The sequence below is a fragment of the Calonectris borealis genome, chromosome Z (genome assembly GCF_964195595.1).
Source record: "Calonectris borealis chromosome Z, bCalBor7.hap1.2, whole genome shotgun sequence".
NCBI lineage: Eukaryota > Metazoa > Chordata > Aves > Procellariiformes > Procellariidae > Calonectris > Calonectris borealis.
The window spans coordinates 83,162,404-83,183,043 of NC_134352.1; the positions used below are offsets into that span (position 1 = coordinate 83,162,404).

General features: G+C 40.3%; 1 pseudogene; it reads left to right on the plus strand.

Moving 5' to 3' along the window:
• Positions 1–400: 400 nt before the first annotated feature.
• LOC142075842 (elongation factor 2-like) lies at positions 401–19,730 on the plus strand (annotated as a pseudogene).
• Positions 19,731–20,640: the final 910 nt, after the last annotated feature.

Below are 20,640 nucleotides of genomic sequence, written 5' to 3' on the forward strand. Positions count from 1 at the left end.
CCGGACGCCGCCGCCGCCACCGCCCCTCTGAGGGACGCGGGAGACCCCTGGGGGCCGGGCGATGGCTGGGGGTCATGGCGGCCCTGGCCACCGTTGGGAGGCTTACAGCGGGAGCGGGCAGCTCACCTCCGGGGAAGGGTCGCAGCGGGAGCAGGCGGCGGCCAAGTGGGGCAGGGACCCCCCCGCCCCCGGCCCCGCCACCGTGAAAGGAGGCCGTCCGCCCCTCAGCTCACCACGGGCGTCAGCCGAGCTGAGGAGCGGTCGGCGGGAGGAGCGGAGCGGGGGGGGGGGGGGCGATGCTCGAGCCCGGCAACAGCTGATCTCGGCTCGTTCCCGCCTGCCGCAGCCCGGCTGAGGCGGCGGCGGCGGCGGCAGGTGGGATCCGGAGCCATCCGCCACGATGGTGAGTGCTCCCGCGGGGCGGAGGGCAGGCCAGGCGCGGTGCTGCCCGGGGAGCGGCCAAACCACCGACCCACAGCGGTGCTCTGAGGCAGCCGGGCTCTGCCTGCGCCTCAACAGGGGGCAGCTGCCGGGGACGCGGGGCGCGGCGGCCATCTTTCTCGCCGTGCCTGTCACAGCGCTGCCTGTCAGCGTGGGGTAAGGGGTGGTGGGTCGGAGCAGCCCAGCTGGCCCTCGCCGGAGCGCGATACTTTTCAGGAGTTTCTCCTTATTCTCTTTCAGCCCTGGGGGCTGACTGAGGAGGGGGGAGGTGGTTCCCGCCTTCCTGGTGCTGACAGGAGTCCGGGGAGGCGGCGGTGCCCGGTAGCGCTGGGACGGTCCTGGCTACGTCCCTTTCTGCCCGGCTCTGGGACTCGGGCACCACTGAGCTTATTTATTTGTTTTTATCCCCTCCATGCTCTTTTATTAGAAGGGTGCCAGGTGCACGGGTAGGGAGGGTGCCGCTGCTTTTCTCTTTCTCCTCCTTTTGCAGGTATGGGGAGCGCACCTTGTCAGTGTAGGTCACAGATTTGAACGTTTCTGTACGTTTCGCCCACCAACATGTGTAGTGAATTCAAGTGTAAGCTTTGGGGTTAAATCCTGATCATCAGTGTTTATAAGGATAGGAGATAAAAGCATTGCTTCCAATGAGGCTTAGAAAAGGCTGTACGTATGTCTGAATATATGTATTTTACAGGGCTGCACTGCACTAATCTTGAGGAAGGATGGTCTGACCTGAATCAGATCAGCAGCATTTTCTCAGGGAAATCCATCTTTAGAAACACTGCAGGATGGGTTGTGTTGGTTTGGTTTAGTTTTAACTTATTTTTCCCCTTAGCAAGCCTGCCCCATTATTTTAAATCATTGCAGTTGTGGTAATGCGTTTCACCTGTTTTGAGTGTCTTTTTATTCTAGTGAATCGGAATTTACCAGCCTGTTTCTGTGATAAACAGATGCTTGTATATCTTTGCATTTCTTGATGATTAATGCTATCAGAACCCTTTCCTTTATTTTTTTTTTCAATTTTTGTAATCTTTCATTGTATAAGTATTATTGTTTACTGACATGGACATTCTAGTTACTTATGTCAGCTTCAATAAGTATTTTCATTTTTCTTTGTTTTTAGAATATGTATTTCTGAATTGAAGCTATGTAATGGTTCGTTACAATAAGAATTTGAACATCTTTAAGAGAAAGAGATGCCCTGCAGAAGAGGAAGGCAGTCTACTCTGGAGGCATTACTGATAGCCAGAAAAGCAACACTGCAGTATGAGCTACCCAGATGGTGTAATGCAGTAGTTAAAAGGAGCAAGGTCATTGTCTGGCTGTAGTGGCCATGAAACTTGAGGGTTTTGGCAAAAGTGATGTTCTGTTTGTAATAAAGCGGTGATGTTTCTCACTTCTACCAATACTGCTTTCCTCTCCTTCATTTTTTGCTTGCTGTTGCATACGGAAGACCTTAACCCCTCTGCAGCAAGCATTTCATAGCAAGATAACTTTGATCCGGTTGCTGTCTATCACAGCAGAACAGAAACTCTGTAACAGCTCTTTAATGAAAAACATTTAAAATTAAAATTGCTATTAATTTTTAATCTGGCTTTGTGTTTTCAGTTGTATTTATGAAAAAAAAAATTGTGATGCCAGTGCCTCTCTCTTTTAAAGAAGACATACGGTAAACTCTGTTTTGGCATTTGTGTAAATGAAGTGGTAAATAAAACGTTTGGAAGTGGATAGCATTTATTAATACATAATCCTGAAGTTCCTGCCAGAAGGCCTGGTAAGACATTAATATTAATGCTTGAATTGAGCTCTTTATCTTTTCTAATATACTATATTTTATTAACAAGCTAATTAGCAGAAACTTAAGAATGGTTTACCCAGTTATATTAACAAGAACAGCTGCTATGATATAACAAAGTGAATTAAAAGTGAGCTAGCAGTGTTAAGCTCTTGAAAATACTCATTTAGGCCAAGGGATGAACCAAACAATAATAAAGGAGTGCCACTTACCTAAACTTGGCTCTCCGTATTGATTTCCTGCAGGCTGAAAGCTTCATGCCCAGGTGTATTATATTGTTGTAGGCCTGACAAAAAGTACTAATGCAGTAATACCTAAGACACCAGACCTTCAGTTTCTGGGAAGGGATGCAGTCTTGTAATTGAGCAAAAGGATGGGAAGTTTGAAATAAAAATATGTTCATGTTGTTGGCATTGGCTTGCTATGAGACTTGTCAGCAGAAACTTTGAGGTCACTTACGGAGGCCTGCCTCTTCACCTCCTTGACTGTGATGACTTCTTTTGAGGTATAATATTGTAGAGCTTTGGGTCCCACAGTCCGCCTAATCCCTTAAACGTGGCTGTAGATTCCCCTTGTCTTTGCCTTACCCCCCACCTCCCACCCAAGTGCTGTCTGACCCTGCTCTTCTCTCATTGTGCTTCTTGGCTCTCCTTTGCCATGACTTGGTGATTCTTTTCCATCTCAAACCCAAGTTGCTCCAGTTCCACCACAAAGTGATAATAATATATTAATGACTTCTTGAAACACTAAATCTATGAAAATAACATTTTACATCCATGTCTTTTATAATGTTCTCTCCGTGTATCTGTTTTCATTCTACTTTGGTGACAGTGGGACATAATTATCTCCAATTACTGGAGAGTAAGGCTCCATTGTTTTTAGGCACAAATCAAGGTTTTTACAACTCCAATACCATCCTTTCTCAGATTATATGAATAGCTTCAACAGTCCATAGGAGAACATCCAGTCCTGTCGGAGGAACACGTGCATGAAGTTTACATTTAGAATTAACGTAAATGGACATGTGTAGGAGGCCTGTATGCTTAAAATATGGGGAAGAAATAAAATTCTTTGCCCCAAAAGAAAACTACAATGTAGCCTGTGTATATAAATATATTGGAAACTTGGAGACAATGGAAAAAATACAGGTTTCAGTTCAAAATGTGGTATCTGTGCTTGTTCCATTAAGAAAGTGTATAATTAGCAAATACAAAGAGCGCGTAGGTATACGTTTCAACACTTAAGTATTTATTTACATTATGAAGTAAGTGCATATAGCACAGCTCTAGCACTATACTTAATTCTCGCTATGAGTACTGATTTTTTCTTTTTGGCACAGCACAATTTTAAAACAGGGAAAATGATAAAATTAGCAAAGACAAGTAATGGTGCTGTTTTCTCTACGTGGAAAGGAAAGAGAAGAAACAAATATTTCAAGGTCTCAGAAGTATGTAAATTTTGCTGTGAGTGAGACTCTGGATGCTAGGACACCCTAGAACATTCTAGAAAAGAAATATCATTTGTTTTTATTAAACTGAAGAATAACCTAACAGAACAAATTCAGAAATGAAGTGCCTTCATTTGAGGTGGATCACTGACAAAACCGTAAGCATACTCTAAAAATTTTCTTGTGTGTACTAAATTTTCTTTAGCAGAAAAAAAAGGGGATGGGTTGGTTGTTTTCTCCATTGCAGACTTAGAGGTAGGAAAGAAACTATAAATGTAGGGGAGAGTGAGGAAATAATACATTTTGGGGGGAAGAGGCCAGGCTGCTGCTTAGTTTGGAGATTTCTCATCTCTAAAAAGAACCTGGCTATTTTAATTAGAAGTATTCCTTTTTTAGTAAGAACCATTTTCTTGAGAAGATGTATAATGAAAAAGTTGAACTGAAGTTCCAAAGTTAGTATGAGAATATGCAGAATAAGATATATATCAGAAGTGTATCTGTTCATCTAAAAAAAAACCCTGTTTTATCTCCTACATATAATTATATTTTGAGCTGGGCTGGGTTGGTTTTTTTTTAATTATTATCTTATCCTTGCAAGAATACAGGTTCCCTGTGTTCAGATGCACTCATTAAGACCCAGACTGTGTTAGAAACCTTTGTTGGTGTAGCAATAGAAATGCATGTTTCATTATTTGTGTGTCATTTGCAACTCAAACACAGATGAGGAACCTATTTAAGTGTTTCTTATGGTATATTTTTCTTCACTTGAGCAACTAGTATAAACTACTGATGTGGTATGTGATTTTTGTGTTTGTTTAATATTCCGCATCATTTTTTCCTCCCAATTCTGTCTTTCTCCATGTCCCTATGAAGCACTTCATGCATTAAAGGGATTTGCAAGAATAACCACGTTAACTGCAGTCCTGTGACCTACAGGTGACTCTCATTACAGAATGAGACAGGCCGAGATTAGTAAGATCTCATCTTCCTTTGCTAAGTTGTCATGTGTTTAACAGATAATTACCAGGGCTTCTGAGGGTCAAGGTTTTTTTCTGCAAATTGAAGGAGGGGAACTGTTCTTAGCAAGAGAGAGAAGAATTGTGGAAATAAGAAAAATTTCTTTCTGGGATATCATTTGTGAGAGGGGCTCTGAAAACTAGACCACCAGTTTCTAGAGCTGGTATATTGGCTACAAAAGGAGAAGACCCGGCCTCTTCTTGCAACCAGGAAGAGTGGCTCACCTGAAAACCCCTGGGAGGTAGAGAGCAGGTGTGCGAGGAAGATCTGGCAAAGCGAGGGGCAGTGGTGGGAGGAGAAGGAGAAGGATGTGCGCGGAAGCTCTGATGAGAGCTGCAGCTTGCAGTTGTGTGCACTCCTGTAACATTTGGCAGGGATGAGCTGTTCTGTCTCTGCAGGTGGATTCTTCATTTTTGTGGCAGTTGACATTTTGTGATACGAAATCTGAGCCGTATTTTAAGTTATGCCTCCACTCTTTGTGCTTAAGAAAACATGCCAAAAATGTGAACGACTATTTGTAACACTAAGCTTAAAAGTATGAACAGCTTCATTTCTTCTTTAGACTGTGAATTTAATAAAAAATAGCAAAAGTTTAAAATTTCGCATAGACGTTTGTATACTTTAAAAAGAAGCAATAGCTGGTTTTCTTTCTTTTTCTCCCCTGTCCAGGTGAATTTCACAGTGGGCCAGATCCGAACAATCACGGACAAGAAGTCCAATATTAGGAATATGTCTGTGATTGCTCATGTTGATCATGGCAAATCAACCTTGACAGACTCCTTGGTGTGTAAAGTGGGCATCATCACTTCAGCCAGAGCAGGAGAAACGCGATTCACAGACACAGGGAAAGATGAGCAAGAAAGATGTATCACAATCAAGTCTACGTAAGAATTTGTTTGTATCTTTCTTTTTTTTTTTCTTTCTTTTTAGTCTGAAAACAGAAAAATGGTGTGCTCAAAGCCTTGCATCTTGTCAGATCTTTTTTAAGTTGACGTGTGAATCAAGCTGTGCATTACAGAACAGAAGTTCACAGTCTTCAGAGTGCAATCTGGGCAATATTGGAGTAAAGCTTTTAAGTGATATCTAGCGACCATTCTTACCTGCTTCTCGCTATGGAGAAAGATGCTTTCAGAAAGATCCTTAGCAGTAACCTTCATTTTTATTGGATTGCTTACAGACTTATACCCTGTTCCTCCAAGCCACTATGGTGGGCTGTGTCTTGTTATTATTACCTCTGTTTTTGATGTCTGCAACGGCAATGTTAACAAGTTGTAAAGTGATTTGGAGCATGATTGTAGAGTGTCTGACAGTGATATTAAGCTGTGACTACTATCTTGAGATGTTGATTTTGAATAAGAATAAAAATTAATTACACCCAAAGCAGAATTATAGATCCTAAGAACTTTAGAAATTGAAATATTGAAGTCGTCTTGTGGTTTTTCCTTTAAGTACATCAAAAAATATTGGCACTGTAATAGAGCAGGTGTAGTTGCCTGACCAATGCAAATTTTAAAATCTGCAAATTATGAAACATTATTAAAATGAATTGTCTTCTCTTACAGGGCAATTTCTATGTATTATGAACTCTCAGACAACGACTTGGCCTTCATCAAACAGTGTAGGGATGGTTCAGGTTTTCTTATTAACTTAATTGACTCCCCCAGACATGTTGATTTCTTCTCTGAAGTTACAGCAGCTCTCTGTGTCACTGATGGTGCCCTGTTGTGGTTGACTGTGTTTCAGGTAAGCATGCTCTTCTAATTAGAAAGACCTCAGTGTATTTTATTTTCTTCCTCTTAAGAAAAATAATCATGAGTGATGGAAGAAGTTTCTTTCTCTGAAAGTTTAACTTCTAATGGTATGAATTCTGATTTGCAGTCTTAGCCCATGGCCTTTCCTGTATCTTAGAGGATTATATCCACTTCATATCCAGCTTGTGGGTTGAATGTAGAGTAACCGAGGAAATAAAGTCAATCCTTCAGTAAAACCCTAGGGAGTGGAGCTGCCTGTCATTCTCCTCCTTCAGTTAGAAAATGGAGCGATACGTGCAACTGAGTAATGACTGTTTCAGGGAGCACCGAGACTACCACCAAATATCCAGCTTGAATTTCCCACTTACCACTGTACAAAGTAGATTAGAGATCTTGCCCATATATATAATGCATGTTTTAATTGTCCTTATTTTTTTTTTAAGGGGTTTGTGTACAGACAGAGACTGTTCTGTGGCAGGCTATTGCAGAACGTATCAAACCAGTACTGGTGATGAACAAAATGGATTGTGCTTTGCTGGAATTGCAGCTGGAGCCTGAGGAACTTTACCAGACATTTCAGCGTATTGTAGAAGATGTCAGTGTCATCATTTCCACCTACAGAGAAGGTGAAACAGGACCAATGGGTAATACTATGGTAAAGAAAACATTAAACCTTTGCTGTGGTTGAAATCCTATTTTGGAGAATACCAGCCTTGATATGAAACAATTACATACATTTATGGCAGTTCAGATCTCTGGCCAACCTGAAGGAGCTGTTCTTCAGTCCCCTTCCACGCCCATTGTTTCATACTTTTGGGGATATTATTTCAGACCAACCAACTGGGGAGCAAAAGCAGCTGGGAGAGAGGAGAGAATTCACAAAGTAGATCATCCTCTAGTGATGCTTTCTCACTAACAAAATATGTAACCTCAAGCCAGTTGCTCAGTGTCATTCAAACATCAAATGTCAGACATTTGCCTGGGGCAAACTGCTGAAGAGAAGCTATGGTTTGAAATTTAAGGCAAAGGGCCAGAAGCCAGAAGATTAGCTTTCTGTGCCTGACTTTGCTGCTTATGTCGCTTACATGGCAAGAAACGTGGCCTTTCTGCTATTCCTGACTGATAAGACATTTAATTTGCTCTTTTCTGATCTGAGGATGTTATTCTACCAGTAATTATATCATAATATGCTGGATATCTCTGGAAGGATGGTTTGAAACTAGAAAGACAAATAGTATTTCCTATATTGCAGCTGAGAACTGTAAAATAAAAAAACAAAGTCAACTGCAAGTCTTCTCTGGTCGTCCATCTGTTAGAGTAAGGAATTGTCAGAATCGGGCTGCTTCAGATATTTTTTCCACTAAATAGCTGCAAGACAGACCTTCTCACCAGAGTTTTCAGACGTGGTTCCCTTTGTTTAGATGTGATCATCCTGTATTAGTTTGTTTTATGGCTAAAATTGACTGCAGCTTAATTTAGTTACTGGAACAAAGGACTCTTGGCTAGGATTGTATTCTGATTCTTACATTCCATGAATCTCAGCTATTCGTACGTCAGACCAGTTTTGTCTGTGTGGCAGTAATGAGCCACCTGTCTTTTAATTTCCAGAGAAAGTTCACTAACAATTCAGTTAATATCCTTTACAAAGTCATAATCCTCCAAATCCTACTTAGCACTTTACAAATATATTTCTGAAGTTTTTATTTTAGCCTTTGCTATAAATATTTCCACTGTTGGGACAAAATAAGGTTCTTGCTTCAAAGTAATATTTAATAGACCCATTTTAGGGGAAATATTTCCTTGTTCTATGTTTCAGAAAATATTTGGCACCTTTACTGATCCTACCGATTATTGAAAGCAATTCATACATTTCAAATCAGTGTTTTGTGAAACGCATTCACTTTTTTTTCCCCTTTTAAAGATTGATCCAGTTATCGATACTGTTGGGTTTGGCTTCGGTCTGCATGGCTGGGCATTTACTCTGAAGCAGTTTGCTGAGATGTACGTAACCAAATTTGCTGCCAAAGGTGAAAAAGCACAACTCCCTCCAGCTGAGCGTTCAAAGAAAGTGGAAAATATGATGAAAAAATTCTGAGGTGATAAGTAAGTAACATAGTATGGACGGAATTAATGTAGATACACCACAGTGACACTCTAAGGATATCAGTGATGCATACCAGTGCATGTTGAGTTTGTGCTTCTGTGAAGCTAACCTTTCATAGGCAGCTTAGAAAGCTAGTTAGAGGCACAGGTTTGTAACTCTTACAACAAAAATATTTATGTATCTGAGAAAGGCAATTGCTTGTAATGCAGATAAACTGTATGTGCCTTCTGTGGTGAGTTCTGATAATCTGTTCCATAAGAGCAGAGAGAGAAGGTTCACTCTCAGAACTTCAGAACATAAATGCTTTTATTGAACTGCATAGATAAAATTAATACACAACGCAAAATTATGGACCAAATCCGGTCGTTTGATACCAATGAGTATTTCTGTGAATTTAATGAACCTTGAACTGTATCTCATAAACAATGGCGTTAATTTCCTATTAGATGTGTACGCAACTTACTGTTAACTGAATGCTTTATACATGTGTGAAAGCTCAATATATTTGCTTGTCTTTTGATGCCTTATAATAAATTAACCTACCTTGACCCACTTAGCTCATAGGGTACTCCAAGATTTGTCTTGTATGGTATTTAAATGACTTTAACAAGGCTTCAAAAGACAATTATAGACAACAGGGTAGAGTAAAAGAATTGTTGGCAACAGGTTTGCTTACAGTGCATAGTTCCCTGTAAAAGCCTAAAAATGCACGTTGAAGTCAATGTTTTTAAGTGTAATAAAAACCCTTAAAAACCTAAACAAACAAAAAGCCATCCTTTGCCTCTTCAAACATCTAACAGTTATTGCTACATTCAAGTAAGGATTAGCCACTGTTCTGCTATTTTAATCTCTGCTTAAATGTTACAAAGTTTTCTTTTAAAAATAACTAAGCAAAAATTTGCAGGAAAAGTGGATACTCCTCAAGTTCAAACTGGATGAGTAAAAAATAAACATCTTTAGATAATTTGATCCAGCAACTGGAAAATTCAGCAAATCAGCCACTAGCCCAGATGGAAAGAAGTTGCCAAGGACATTTTGCCAGCTAGTTCTGGATCCTGTAAGGTAAAGCAATATTTTGTCTTGATTTGATTGCAAGGGCGTAAGGGGAGATTTTTTTTTAGTTTAGCAGATTGGCTCTTAGGAAGGCCATCCCTCTTATAAAGTAGGTCCATACGTTCTGTAGAGACTAGAAAAATTCTGCAGTATAAGAACGATGTGCTAAATGTGGGAGAGAAGTAGAAGGCAGGAAATCTGAATGGTCTGATCACTGAAATAATATATTTTGCATGTCGTTAGATTAAAGATTTGTGTGTCTTGTGTGTGAACCTCTTCTGATAGGAATTTGGAATTTCCTTTGGAATTAGAAACATTTGATATAATTTGACCTGTATGATCCTTGCAAATAGTTTCTCAAACAAAAGCCCAGGACAGAGAAACCAGAGGGTTTTCAGATGTACAACATGTTTAAGATAAATGGTAAGCAAAATCTGTCTCTGTTATATTACTTACTCCGGTGGCTATAAACTTGTTTCAGATCTTTGATGCCATTATGAATGTTAAGAAGGAAGAGACAGCCAAACTGATAGAGAAACTTGTTATCAAGCTAGACATCGAAGATCGAGATAAAGAGGGAAAACCCCTTCTTAAGGTAACTTGGCCTTTCTACTTCATTAGAATTGTGAGCGTGGTAGCATTTCTTACCCTTGAGCTGTATAATGAGAACGGTCTTCTAGGTCTTTCTAAAATCCACAGAAACTTACATTAATTGTCTTTTTATAATCTGGTTGGTGGTTAATTTGTGCGTCGGGAATGCCATCATTTGAAATAAGGTGCTTGGTAATGTATTGCACTGAGTTTGCTAGAGGCATAATAGGACTTAAGTGTGTTGCAGCATATAAAAGAAATACCTGTTTTGATTTAAGAAAAGGGAGAAAATTTGTCTTTCATACATGAAAAAAACCACCAGTACTGCCTCCCTCCCTCTTCTCAAGGTGTACATGCAATGCTAATACGAGGTGTCTGTTGCTGCACATGTATGCTGTGGCTGTGTAATCAGAAATATGGTTTCTGGTTGGCTCTCACAAATTCCAATATATTCAAGAACACTGCTGAATTCCGGTCAACCTTTTGAAGAGTAGTGTCTGAAAGCACGTGATCGCTTTCTATGCAGCATTGAATGTTAAGAGCAGAGACTTTAAGAAACTGTCCTGTTCCTGTGTTAACTCGTGTTCTCCTCAGGTATGTTAAAACCCACATGAAAATGGGGCCCAGGGGATACATGTGGAAACTTCTTTAAATAATCACTGGAGAAGGGAAATCCAGCTACATCACTGTGGCAAATGGCCAGAGATTTAATGAAACATTTGGTTTTATTTTTATCTTCCATATATGGAAGATACAGCCATAAAATATGACTATTCATGGACCTTTTTCTTTCTGCTATTGTAATCTGTGGTCAGCAGAGAAGAAGGACATTCGTGTTTTATTTCAGGAGCTTAATATAATCCAAGGATCCTAACCTTTCTGTTGAAATGTAAGTCACTAGGCCAAAGAAAAAAAGAATGCAAGGAGTGCTGGTTTTCAGTAATCCAAACATGCAGTTATGTTCAAATTGCTTGTTCTAGATAAGTATTTTACTCATAGCCTTTAACAAGATTTAAGTAGTCATAGGGAAATGTTAAATGGCTGTCCTGACTTTTTACATTGCATCCCCAGGTGTAGCCTTCTACATGCTATCCTAAAGGTTTATTTGGGGGTCAGTTATTATGTTTGTTGAAACAAGTTTTAATTACAATGTGAATTTTGGGTCCCTAGGCTGTGATGCGCTGCTGGCTGCCTGCTGGAGATGCTTTACTTCATATGATCACTATTCACCTACCTTCCCCTGTAACAGCACAAAAATACTGCTGTGAACTTCTTTATGAGGGGCCACCTGATGATGAAGCTGCTATGGGTAAAAAAAAAAATCCCACTTCATGAGGGGCTGTCTAAAATACATCACCCATAGTGCACAGATGACCAAAACTGCCTAAAATGGATCTGGGTTAAGTTTCTGTGTTATAATGATAATTACTAATTTGGGACTCTGTTGAGCAGGGTATTACAAAAAGTAAGAAAGCAAAGGAAAAGCCTTGGGGTGCTACGCATAAAACTTGCTTTATGTCCTTATATGCTGGATGCTGATGCATGTGAAACCACATTGTGTTTATTTTAGATTCAGAGAACCTGTGGTTGAGATGAGCAGGAATATGGTATGTACCAGCCTTTGGATATGCTGTAAGAGATGGATGGAGCAGCAAGTTCATTACCCTCATTCTCTCTGCAGCTTTGGTTATGGTCTCCTAGTGAATCCTGTAATTTCTCCTCAGTCACAGTCAGAATCCCAAGATACTTTACTTTCAAACACTTCAAACATGTCCCTTGTTGGCTGACATGTTGTTACTGTTCTCTGATTCACTCTCAACCTTAAAGGTGGAGGACGAAAATCTGGTAAAAAATGGAACCACCTCCCAATTGTCTGAAGATCATGACTAAATAAAGAGCAAATAGCTGAATCTGATACAGGGCTGTTGGTCTGACATTGATAGGAAGGAGTTAAGTTTTGAAGAATTCCTCTGTAATATGATCATCTGTATTATGATCATCAACTTGAATATTTTCAAGAGGATCTGCATTTTTTGGATTTGTGTGGATTTGTCGCTTCCCTCAGAAATCCACAAATGTTGAAATAAATAAATCATGTTTCAAGTAATTTTCAAATCCAGTATTGGCAGAAGAGAAGCTTATCTGTGATGGCACATGTGTTTAATCCTCTAATAAACTGTTAATTCTTTCTCGCAAAACCAGAACAGGACAGGTCCTGCTTCTGACCATACCATCCAGTTTGCGATCACTGAGGACGCAAACTTCTAGCGCTGTATTTTGTCTTCTGAATTCTAATGGATTATGGGGGATCTTTAAATCCCCCTATTCAAAACTTTTTCTGGGACTAGGTCATATTAGTAGAGACTTAGTGATATCGTGGAACCTGCTACCAGAAGAGAAAAGCTCAGTCAAGCAGGGAATAAATACTAACAGAGGTCTCAGTACTGAAAGAAACAACAGTGGTGATGATTCGTTACCTTAACAAAGAATCTTTGATGGCTACCAGAGCTATAATTCATCTGTCTGCACACATTTGTCCTTTACTAACTAAAAAAGAGAGGAGCTGTTGATAAGGTTCACTGAATTTTGGGAATCAGATTTATATAGTTCTAAGTTTTGAAGTCTCACAGAAAATGTGTCTGATGTGGATACGTATTTTATTGCAGGTGTCAAAAACTGTGATCCCAAAGACCCTCTGATGATGTATATTTCCAAAATGGTCCCCACATCTGATAAGGGGCATTTCTATGCCTTTGGGTGAGTCTTCTCTGGTATTATTTCTACTGGACAGAAAGACATTCTACTGGACAGAAAATCATGGGACCAAACTACACACCTGGCAAGAAAGAAGATCTTTACCTAAAACCTGTTCAAAGGTAGACAGAAATAGTATATTTCTTTTGAATAGCAATGCATGCGAAAAAAAAAATGCTTGCTTTTAGTTTTTGGAATCCTAATGAAATGAAGATTGTATTTCTTTAGAAGAGTCATCTTTTCCTATTTAATAAAATCAGTAATCCAGGGGATTATAGGCAAATAATAGGCAATTTTCCTTTGTGTGAAAAGGCTGAGCTTTTTGGAAATACTGGGGATAAAACAAGTATTCAAGGATTGTTGCTCATCCTTTGTCTTTGTAGAACCATTTTGATGATGGGTTGTTACGTTGAGCCCATTGAGGCTGTACCTTGTGGCAACATTGTTGGTCTAGTTGGTGTTTACCAGTTTTTGGTGAAGACAGGTACCATTAACACCTTTGAACTTGCCCACAACATGAGAGTGATGAAATTTAGTGTTAGTCCCGTTGTATGTGTTGCTGTTCAAGCAGAAACCCCTGCTGATCTACCAAAACTAGTTGAAGGTCTAAAGCATCTGGCCAAGTCTGATCCTATGGTTCAGGTGAGTGTTAGCTCTAAGTTTTAGCTTTAGAGCTACTGGTTTGCAGTGCAATACCCAAAGCATTTGACTTTATTCACAGAGAGCTCTTTATGTGATCTAATGGCATGGCCGCAGGCTCAAAACAGTTTTCAGTTGTGATTATATGAGCTAACACAAGATAAATAGGGATAAGTTCAGTCAGCATTTGAATAGGAAGATCCTGAGGAAAAACATGAACTCTGCAGCAATTCGTGTTGGGTTTTTGAGCAGTGCTTTTCCTTACACTTTTTTTAATGCTCAAATACCTCAGTAGGACAGGAACTATGTTTCATGTGAGAGTATCCAATTTTGTTGCTGAGGAGATTCATTCTGGAGCACTCCTGGAAACAATATAGAGATGATAAATTTTTGACTACTTGGACTTGAGCAGTTTTGGGATCTGACATTTTTCTGATTTAGTCTGTGTGTGTTTCTGTTAATACTAATAAATGCTTAAAATGTTTACTCCCTGCTATTTCCTCTTCTAGTGTCCCATTGAAGAGTCTGGTGAACACATCATTGCTGGAATGATGCATCTAGAAATTCACCTTAAAGATCTGGAAGAAGATCGTGCTTGTATTCCAGTTAAGGTATTCAAGACTTTTTGCGGACTGCTGTATATAGAATATGACTAAATATTAACCTTTGAAAATATCATTTTAATCTGCTGTTGTTGGTTTCCTTAGAGCAACTTCCTTAAAGCAATTTGAAACTTTTCAGGAGACGAACCAATTAAGTAATAAAAGGAATTCTTTATTAGTTCATTTGAAAGAGCTTAGAATTAAGACAGAGATGTGAAGAAAATCCTGTGAACAGGAAAACTAACTTGAACAACGATGGTAACCGTAGATGCGCTACTGAAAATGTTGTTGTTTCTCTTGATGAAGCTAGCAGAGCATGCCTGGATGACTGAGTGACATTAACACACTGCCTTAGGAAGAGAAGTCGCAGTTTATTGAATTATCGGTGTGGGGAAATGATCAGCTTTGTACTTGGGAATTTTTTGTGTTTGATCTATTTGACAGAAATCAGACCCAGTTGTATCTTATTGTGAGACAGTTGGTGAAGAGTCAAGCCAAGTGTGCTTACCCAAATCTCCCAACAAACACAACAGGCTCTATATGAAGGCTCAACCCTTTCCTGATGGCCTGGCAGAGGACGTAGACAAAGGGGAAGTCAGTTCCTGTCAAGAACTGAAACAGCGTGCGCGTTTCCTGGCAGAGAAATACAAGTGGGACGTGTCTGAGGCTCGTAAGATTTGGTGCTTTGGACCTGATGGTACCTGTCCAAACATCTTAGCTGGCGTCACGAAAGGTGTGCAGTATCTAAATGAACTCAAAGACAGTGTTGTTGCTGGTTTCCAGTGGGCTATGAAAGAGGTAAGTGTAGTTCTGTACGTTGTACATGTATCTTGTGTTACTGAAATGTATCTGAGCTCTATTCATGTGAAATCTTTAGAAACTGTCGATAACTGGTAAGAACAGGGTAGTGGGCTAGTTGGAATTTTTCTCCACTGAAGAACGTACGTCACTCAACGTATGTAATGAACACATTGTCGTCTGTGGGTATTTTAATGTTTGTTCCAGGTGTGAGCTCTCAAGGAGCTAGAGGAGCATTTGAGTCCGTCCTAGAAGGACTTCGCTGTGTGTATAGTGTACACTGCCTTGGTCCGAATATAACTCTTCAGCATCGGCATGAGTGACTTAAATCAGGCCAGAATCCTGCTAAGCGAAGGTTCGTATCGTAGAAACTCCTGAGTGGTATCACACCTTTGTTTTTCCCCTTTTAATACTGCAGGGTGTCTTGTGTGAGGAGGACATGAGAGGTGTTCGTTTTGATAGCCATGACGTCACTCTGCACGCTGATGCTATTCACCGTGGCGGTGGGCAAATCATTCCCACTGCGAGGAGGGTTCTGTATGCCTCTACTCCGACAGCACAACGCAGGCTTATGGAGCCCATCTATCTCGTAGAAATACAGGTACGCAACAGGGTATTATATTTGCGATCATAGAATCATTTAGGTTGGAAAAAACCCTTAAGATCATCGAGTCCAACTATAAACCTAACACTGTCAACAACAGAGATGCAACGGATCTATAATCGTGTTTCCACATTCTCTTCCAAGAAACCATGATAGCTCTGTTCTATGTCCTTTAGATCAATGATGCAAAGACTTTGTTTGAGGACAGGTTTTTCATTCCAAAGTTAGAAAAAGGTTAAATGGAAACAGCAAAATGTAGGTGGGGCGGTGAATTGTGCTGTTCTTTATGAATTGCCAGTATTTTTGGGGAAGTTATGATTTAGGTTTTTTCTTTTTCCCCTCCTTTCTTTCTGTCACTGTAAACATTCAGGAGAACAAACAATGGGTATCCTAAATAACCAGAAAGAGCAGCAAGGATTTTTTTTTTTTATAAGCTTTTTTTGATCTGTTTAAACATTAACTTCTGTCCTTTGAATAACTGGATTTTCTTGGTAAATTAAATTCTTCCATGAAACAGCCTGGAAAATATATTCCGTGCTAAAAGTATTTACTTATCACCAAGTACAGCTATTCACGTACCAATTTGTCTTTAGTGTCTTAAAAGCAATTGGAAGATTTAAAACCTGCTTTAAAAATTAATTCCAGACTACAGTGCTGGGTGGTGGGCAGGAAATCTACCAGCTCAGTTGCTTAAAAAATGTCTTAGCCATGAGGGCTAAAGAAGATGAGTGCAAGTAAGGACAAAACAGCAAAATGGAGAATTTTTTCACCTTGATGACTTGTGAGACCTATCATGACAAAGCAGGGGAGTTTTGCAGCCTTAGTGGTATGTTTCTAAGCAAATGTGGGTTTTTTTAAGTACATTTTTTTAATCAGCTTGTCAGCCATGTTGTAAAAGAAGATAAGGTACGGTGAGATCCTGTTTGTATAAAATTTGCATCCTGTAGTAAATGCATTTTTTACAAAGCACTAGAGGACTCTGCTTTCTTGTGCCCAAAGATTGCTGAAGGTAATTCACTGAGCATATGCACTTTTGCCTCGCCTTGTGTATGTAAACTACAATCCGGTACAGTCAGCATATACAGTAATTGGAAACTTGACAGTCCTGTGAGGCAGAGAAGGCAGGCAGAGCTTCTGAAAGATGTCTTGGAAGTGAGAGTGAAGCCACTTGTTACACGTGAGAGAAATTTCTCTGACTGAGGAGCCGTCATGAGAAAAACATCAGGAGAGTTGTCTAGAGGGATTGTCTAATGCTGCCTGGCTGTGTTTTAAAAACTGGTGGTCTCCTCCTTTTACGTAACTTGATAGATTTTTTTTTTTGTTGTTGTTTTTTTTTTTTTTGTAGTGCCCAGAAGAAGTGGTTGGTGGGATCTATGGAGGGCTGAACAGGAGAAGGGGACACGTTTTTGAAGAATCCCAAATGGCAGGAACTCCAATGTTTGTGGTCAAGGCGTATCTATCCATAAATGAGTCATTTGGTAAGATGATGCTTCTTTTGTTACCCTCATGCAATTAAAGAAAGACCTCTGCGGGATCAGAGAGACTTAAGAATTCCCATATTGTTAGCTCCCAGCTTCTTCCTGTTGTCCCTCTGCATCAGAACAAATAGTTGACTCCTTTTTTCCTGGCAGCCTACTCCTTGGGCTTTCGTGCCAGCAGAGGGTGCCAAAAAGATGTGGCAGCTTCTGTCCGTTAAGACTTTTCAGTGTACACCAGATTCGGTCTCCATCATTTCAAATCAAGGTCTTCCTTTGAAGCAAGCCTGGAAGAAAGAATTGGTCTTCAGCAGCAGCAGGCTAGAAAATCTGAATCTTTAAAGGAAGGACAGAGTGCCAGCCTGAGTAGCTTAAATGGCGTTACACCCTCTTGCCAATCTTAAGACTACCTTTAAAATAATAACCTGATCCTTCTTATGCTGCCCCTGAAACTTCAATTTCTCAGTGTGGTACAGAGCCCTTCCTCTGGTATCGTGGTTTGTTTGTGCGTCCCATTTCCCTCCTCCCCATTTAAAAATGCACTTCAAGAGTATCCTGTGACATCGTGACAGAAAGTTTACCAGTTTTATGGGGCGTGTTTAGAACTCCTCACACGGTAACACTTTAAGAAATACCATGTGTTATTTTGGAGGGCTTCTTTGCCGAAGTATGTTAGTGTGGTAACTGCTAAAATAATCAGTGATGAAATAAGAGATGCTTAACTTTTAAAGTCTAAACTGGCAATTTAACTTCTTAAAAGCACAATTTACAGGTGTTTGTGCGGCTGGGTTTTGAGTATTTTGGGGTTTTTTCCCTTCTCCAACTTTCCATAGAACTTACAACAGTTTCATAAAGAGACTCATTTTCCAATCATGGAAAAACAAAAAGAAGTGTAAGCTTAGACTTGGTAGGATGTGTATTACACCGGGCTCTCGGTCTCAACTTACATAGCACCTTAACATCCATACTCTGCAAAACTGCCTCTCTGGTTCCTTGCCAAAGCTGCTGCTGAATCTTGCTAAAACAGCGCTCTAAAGATGTGGGGAAGTATCAGTATTCCTATGAACTAGTGGTTAGCAGCGGTTCTACAGTAGCAAAGTCTCGGTTCACAGGCAGCAGCTCTTCACGGGACTGAATACTTGGGAGAAGGGGATGACACTGCTATGAAGACGAGGAAATGACAAAGGAAACACCTATATATTTTCAGTTAAATGTAAAGTTCCTGTACTGTCAGACTAAATGTCGAGTTAGCCCAGCATCTTTTTCATGACAGTGACTGAAAGTGAGCACTTAAGGAAGAGAAAGAACAAGGTAACCTGGTGTAGAACTTCCCCACTTGCTTTTTTATAACCACTTTCAGAGGCTTCCTGGGGCAGAAGTGTTTCTAGATGACTTTAGTAACCCTCGATGGATTTCTTTATGAAGTTACTCAGTGTAAAACGTCAGCATCCACAGCACTGGCAAGGACTTCCACCCATCTAGACACATGAAGAACTGCCTCCTTTTGTATCTCTTGAACCTGGCTCCTGATAGCTTCAGGGGATGCTTCCTTTGTATCAAAATGAGCTCGAGCTCATTTTCATCTTCATCCACTGTGTCCGTGTCGCTTAATTTTTAGCCCTCTATATCTTTCTTACTACATTGCTGCTCTTTCCCTGCTGGAGAGTCCTAACCTGCTAAGCGTGTTGCTTTGCGTGGAAGCCAGTTCAGGGCTTTGGTCATCTGTATTCCCCTTCTCTGAACCTTTTCTGCAGTAACTGCTTTTACAATAAAGGAGCCACAACTGCACAACTTTATACTAAAGGTGCAGGCTTTCACTGGACATGTTGTTTTGTTTTCTGTTCCTTTCCTAACAGGTGTTAGCACTTGGTTTCTCATTTTGACTGCTTCTGAACACTGAACTAACACTTCTGTACTACTAACCATAACCCTAAGATCTCAGAGTGAGTGGTAGTGATTGGTTCAGGTCCTGAGACACATGAAACATCATTTTCCGCATATACTTCTCTATCTATCCAAATTGAATTTTGTTTGCCTTTTTATTGCCAATTTACTTGGTCACAGGAGAGACTTCTGCAGATCTTTGGTCTTTAGAGTTGGCCTCATTTTTACCTGCTTGAAAGAATTACCTGCAAAGTAGCAGTTTCCTAACAGTACCGTACCCGGGTTCCGGAAGAGTGTTCTTAGGGTTTTGTCTATGCAGAAATTCACAATAAACCAGTTTTATTTTTTCCTGTACCTGGCTCATCCCTTTTTAATTTTTATTTCTTCCTTCCCGCTAGGTTTTACCGACAACTTGAGATCTAACACTGGTGGCCAGGCTTTTCCACAGCGTGTCTTTGATCACTGGCAGATTTTGCCTGGAGATCCTTACGATGCAAATTCTCGTCCTTGGCAAGTTGCAGCTGAAACGTGGAAACACAAAGGCTTGAAGAAGGGTATTCCACCTCTGGGTAACTTCCTAGGTAAGTTATAATCACTTCTGTTTCATGTTGTGTGATGCACTGCCGAGTTTTGCCCTGATACCATTTCCTCATAAAACCAGGAAGGAAATGGGAAGTTTTTAGAGCGTCATATTGAATACACACACAGCGTTAACATGTTGTGATGATGGCATGATCACCTACTAAAAAAAGAAATAAAAACGATGTGCTAATTTGACTTACGGGATTGTTGTTGCCTGTGTCTTGTCTGTGGTCATTGATGCCTGTGTCAAAAATACACGTTAAAAAACCCAAACAGTTGCCTAGGACTCTAATGGTGTTCTTTACAGTTTGCCTAATCCACAATTGTCTTTTAACTAGGACGCAGCTCCCTTCGTTGTTGCTCTTGCAGGAATTCTTGTTGAACTGTCAGGTTTTGTCCTCTCAGCCAGAAGATGCATTCTTTCATTTCCAGTCTTGAATCCTCTGTGCTCCTGAAGGCTGATAGTGAAAGGCTTGCAGTTACAGGTAAGCTTTCTAGCACCAGCACCTAGATTTAAGCAGATACAGAAAATCCCCACTAATGTCAGAAACGCCCGAGTTCTTGCTGCTGGACAGGTGCAGAACCTCCTGGGGCTGGGCTGTATCAGGCAGCAAAGCCCTGCCTACATGGCTCACAATCGTTTCGGACAGCTTTATCTGACCTGGAAGTATGAAAATCAGAAGCCAGCTCAGGCTAATAGTCCTCAGGTGTATAGGTATAACCTTTCTGTAAAGAGTATTTTAGCCGCTAGCTCACTTCCAGAAAACAATGTAGCAAATGGATGGGTACTCTTACAGGAATGGATGGAAAAAAAGGAGCTAGCGCTTGCAGCATGACTGTCATTGCACGTTGGTCATCTGCGCAGTAGAGGGACTTTGTATGAGTCTCATAAGCTTTACTTTCCTTCTGCAGTTGGTTTGAAGGTATCATCTTCGATACAGTCCGCTCACAGCAGTAACTGGATACTTCCACAGTGGAAACAAAGAGGTAAGAAGTCATCTAACCTTTTCTTCAAGATTTTTCTTGTGTTAGAAGTTCTTGTATAAACATTCTGATGCATTTTAGAACTTGATGGAAAAATAAACCAAAACCTCATCTAGCTA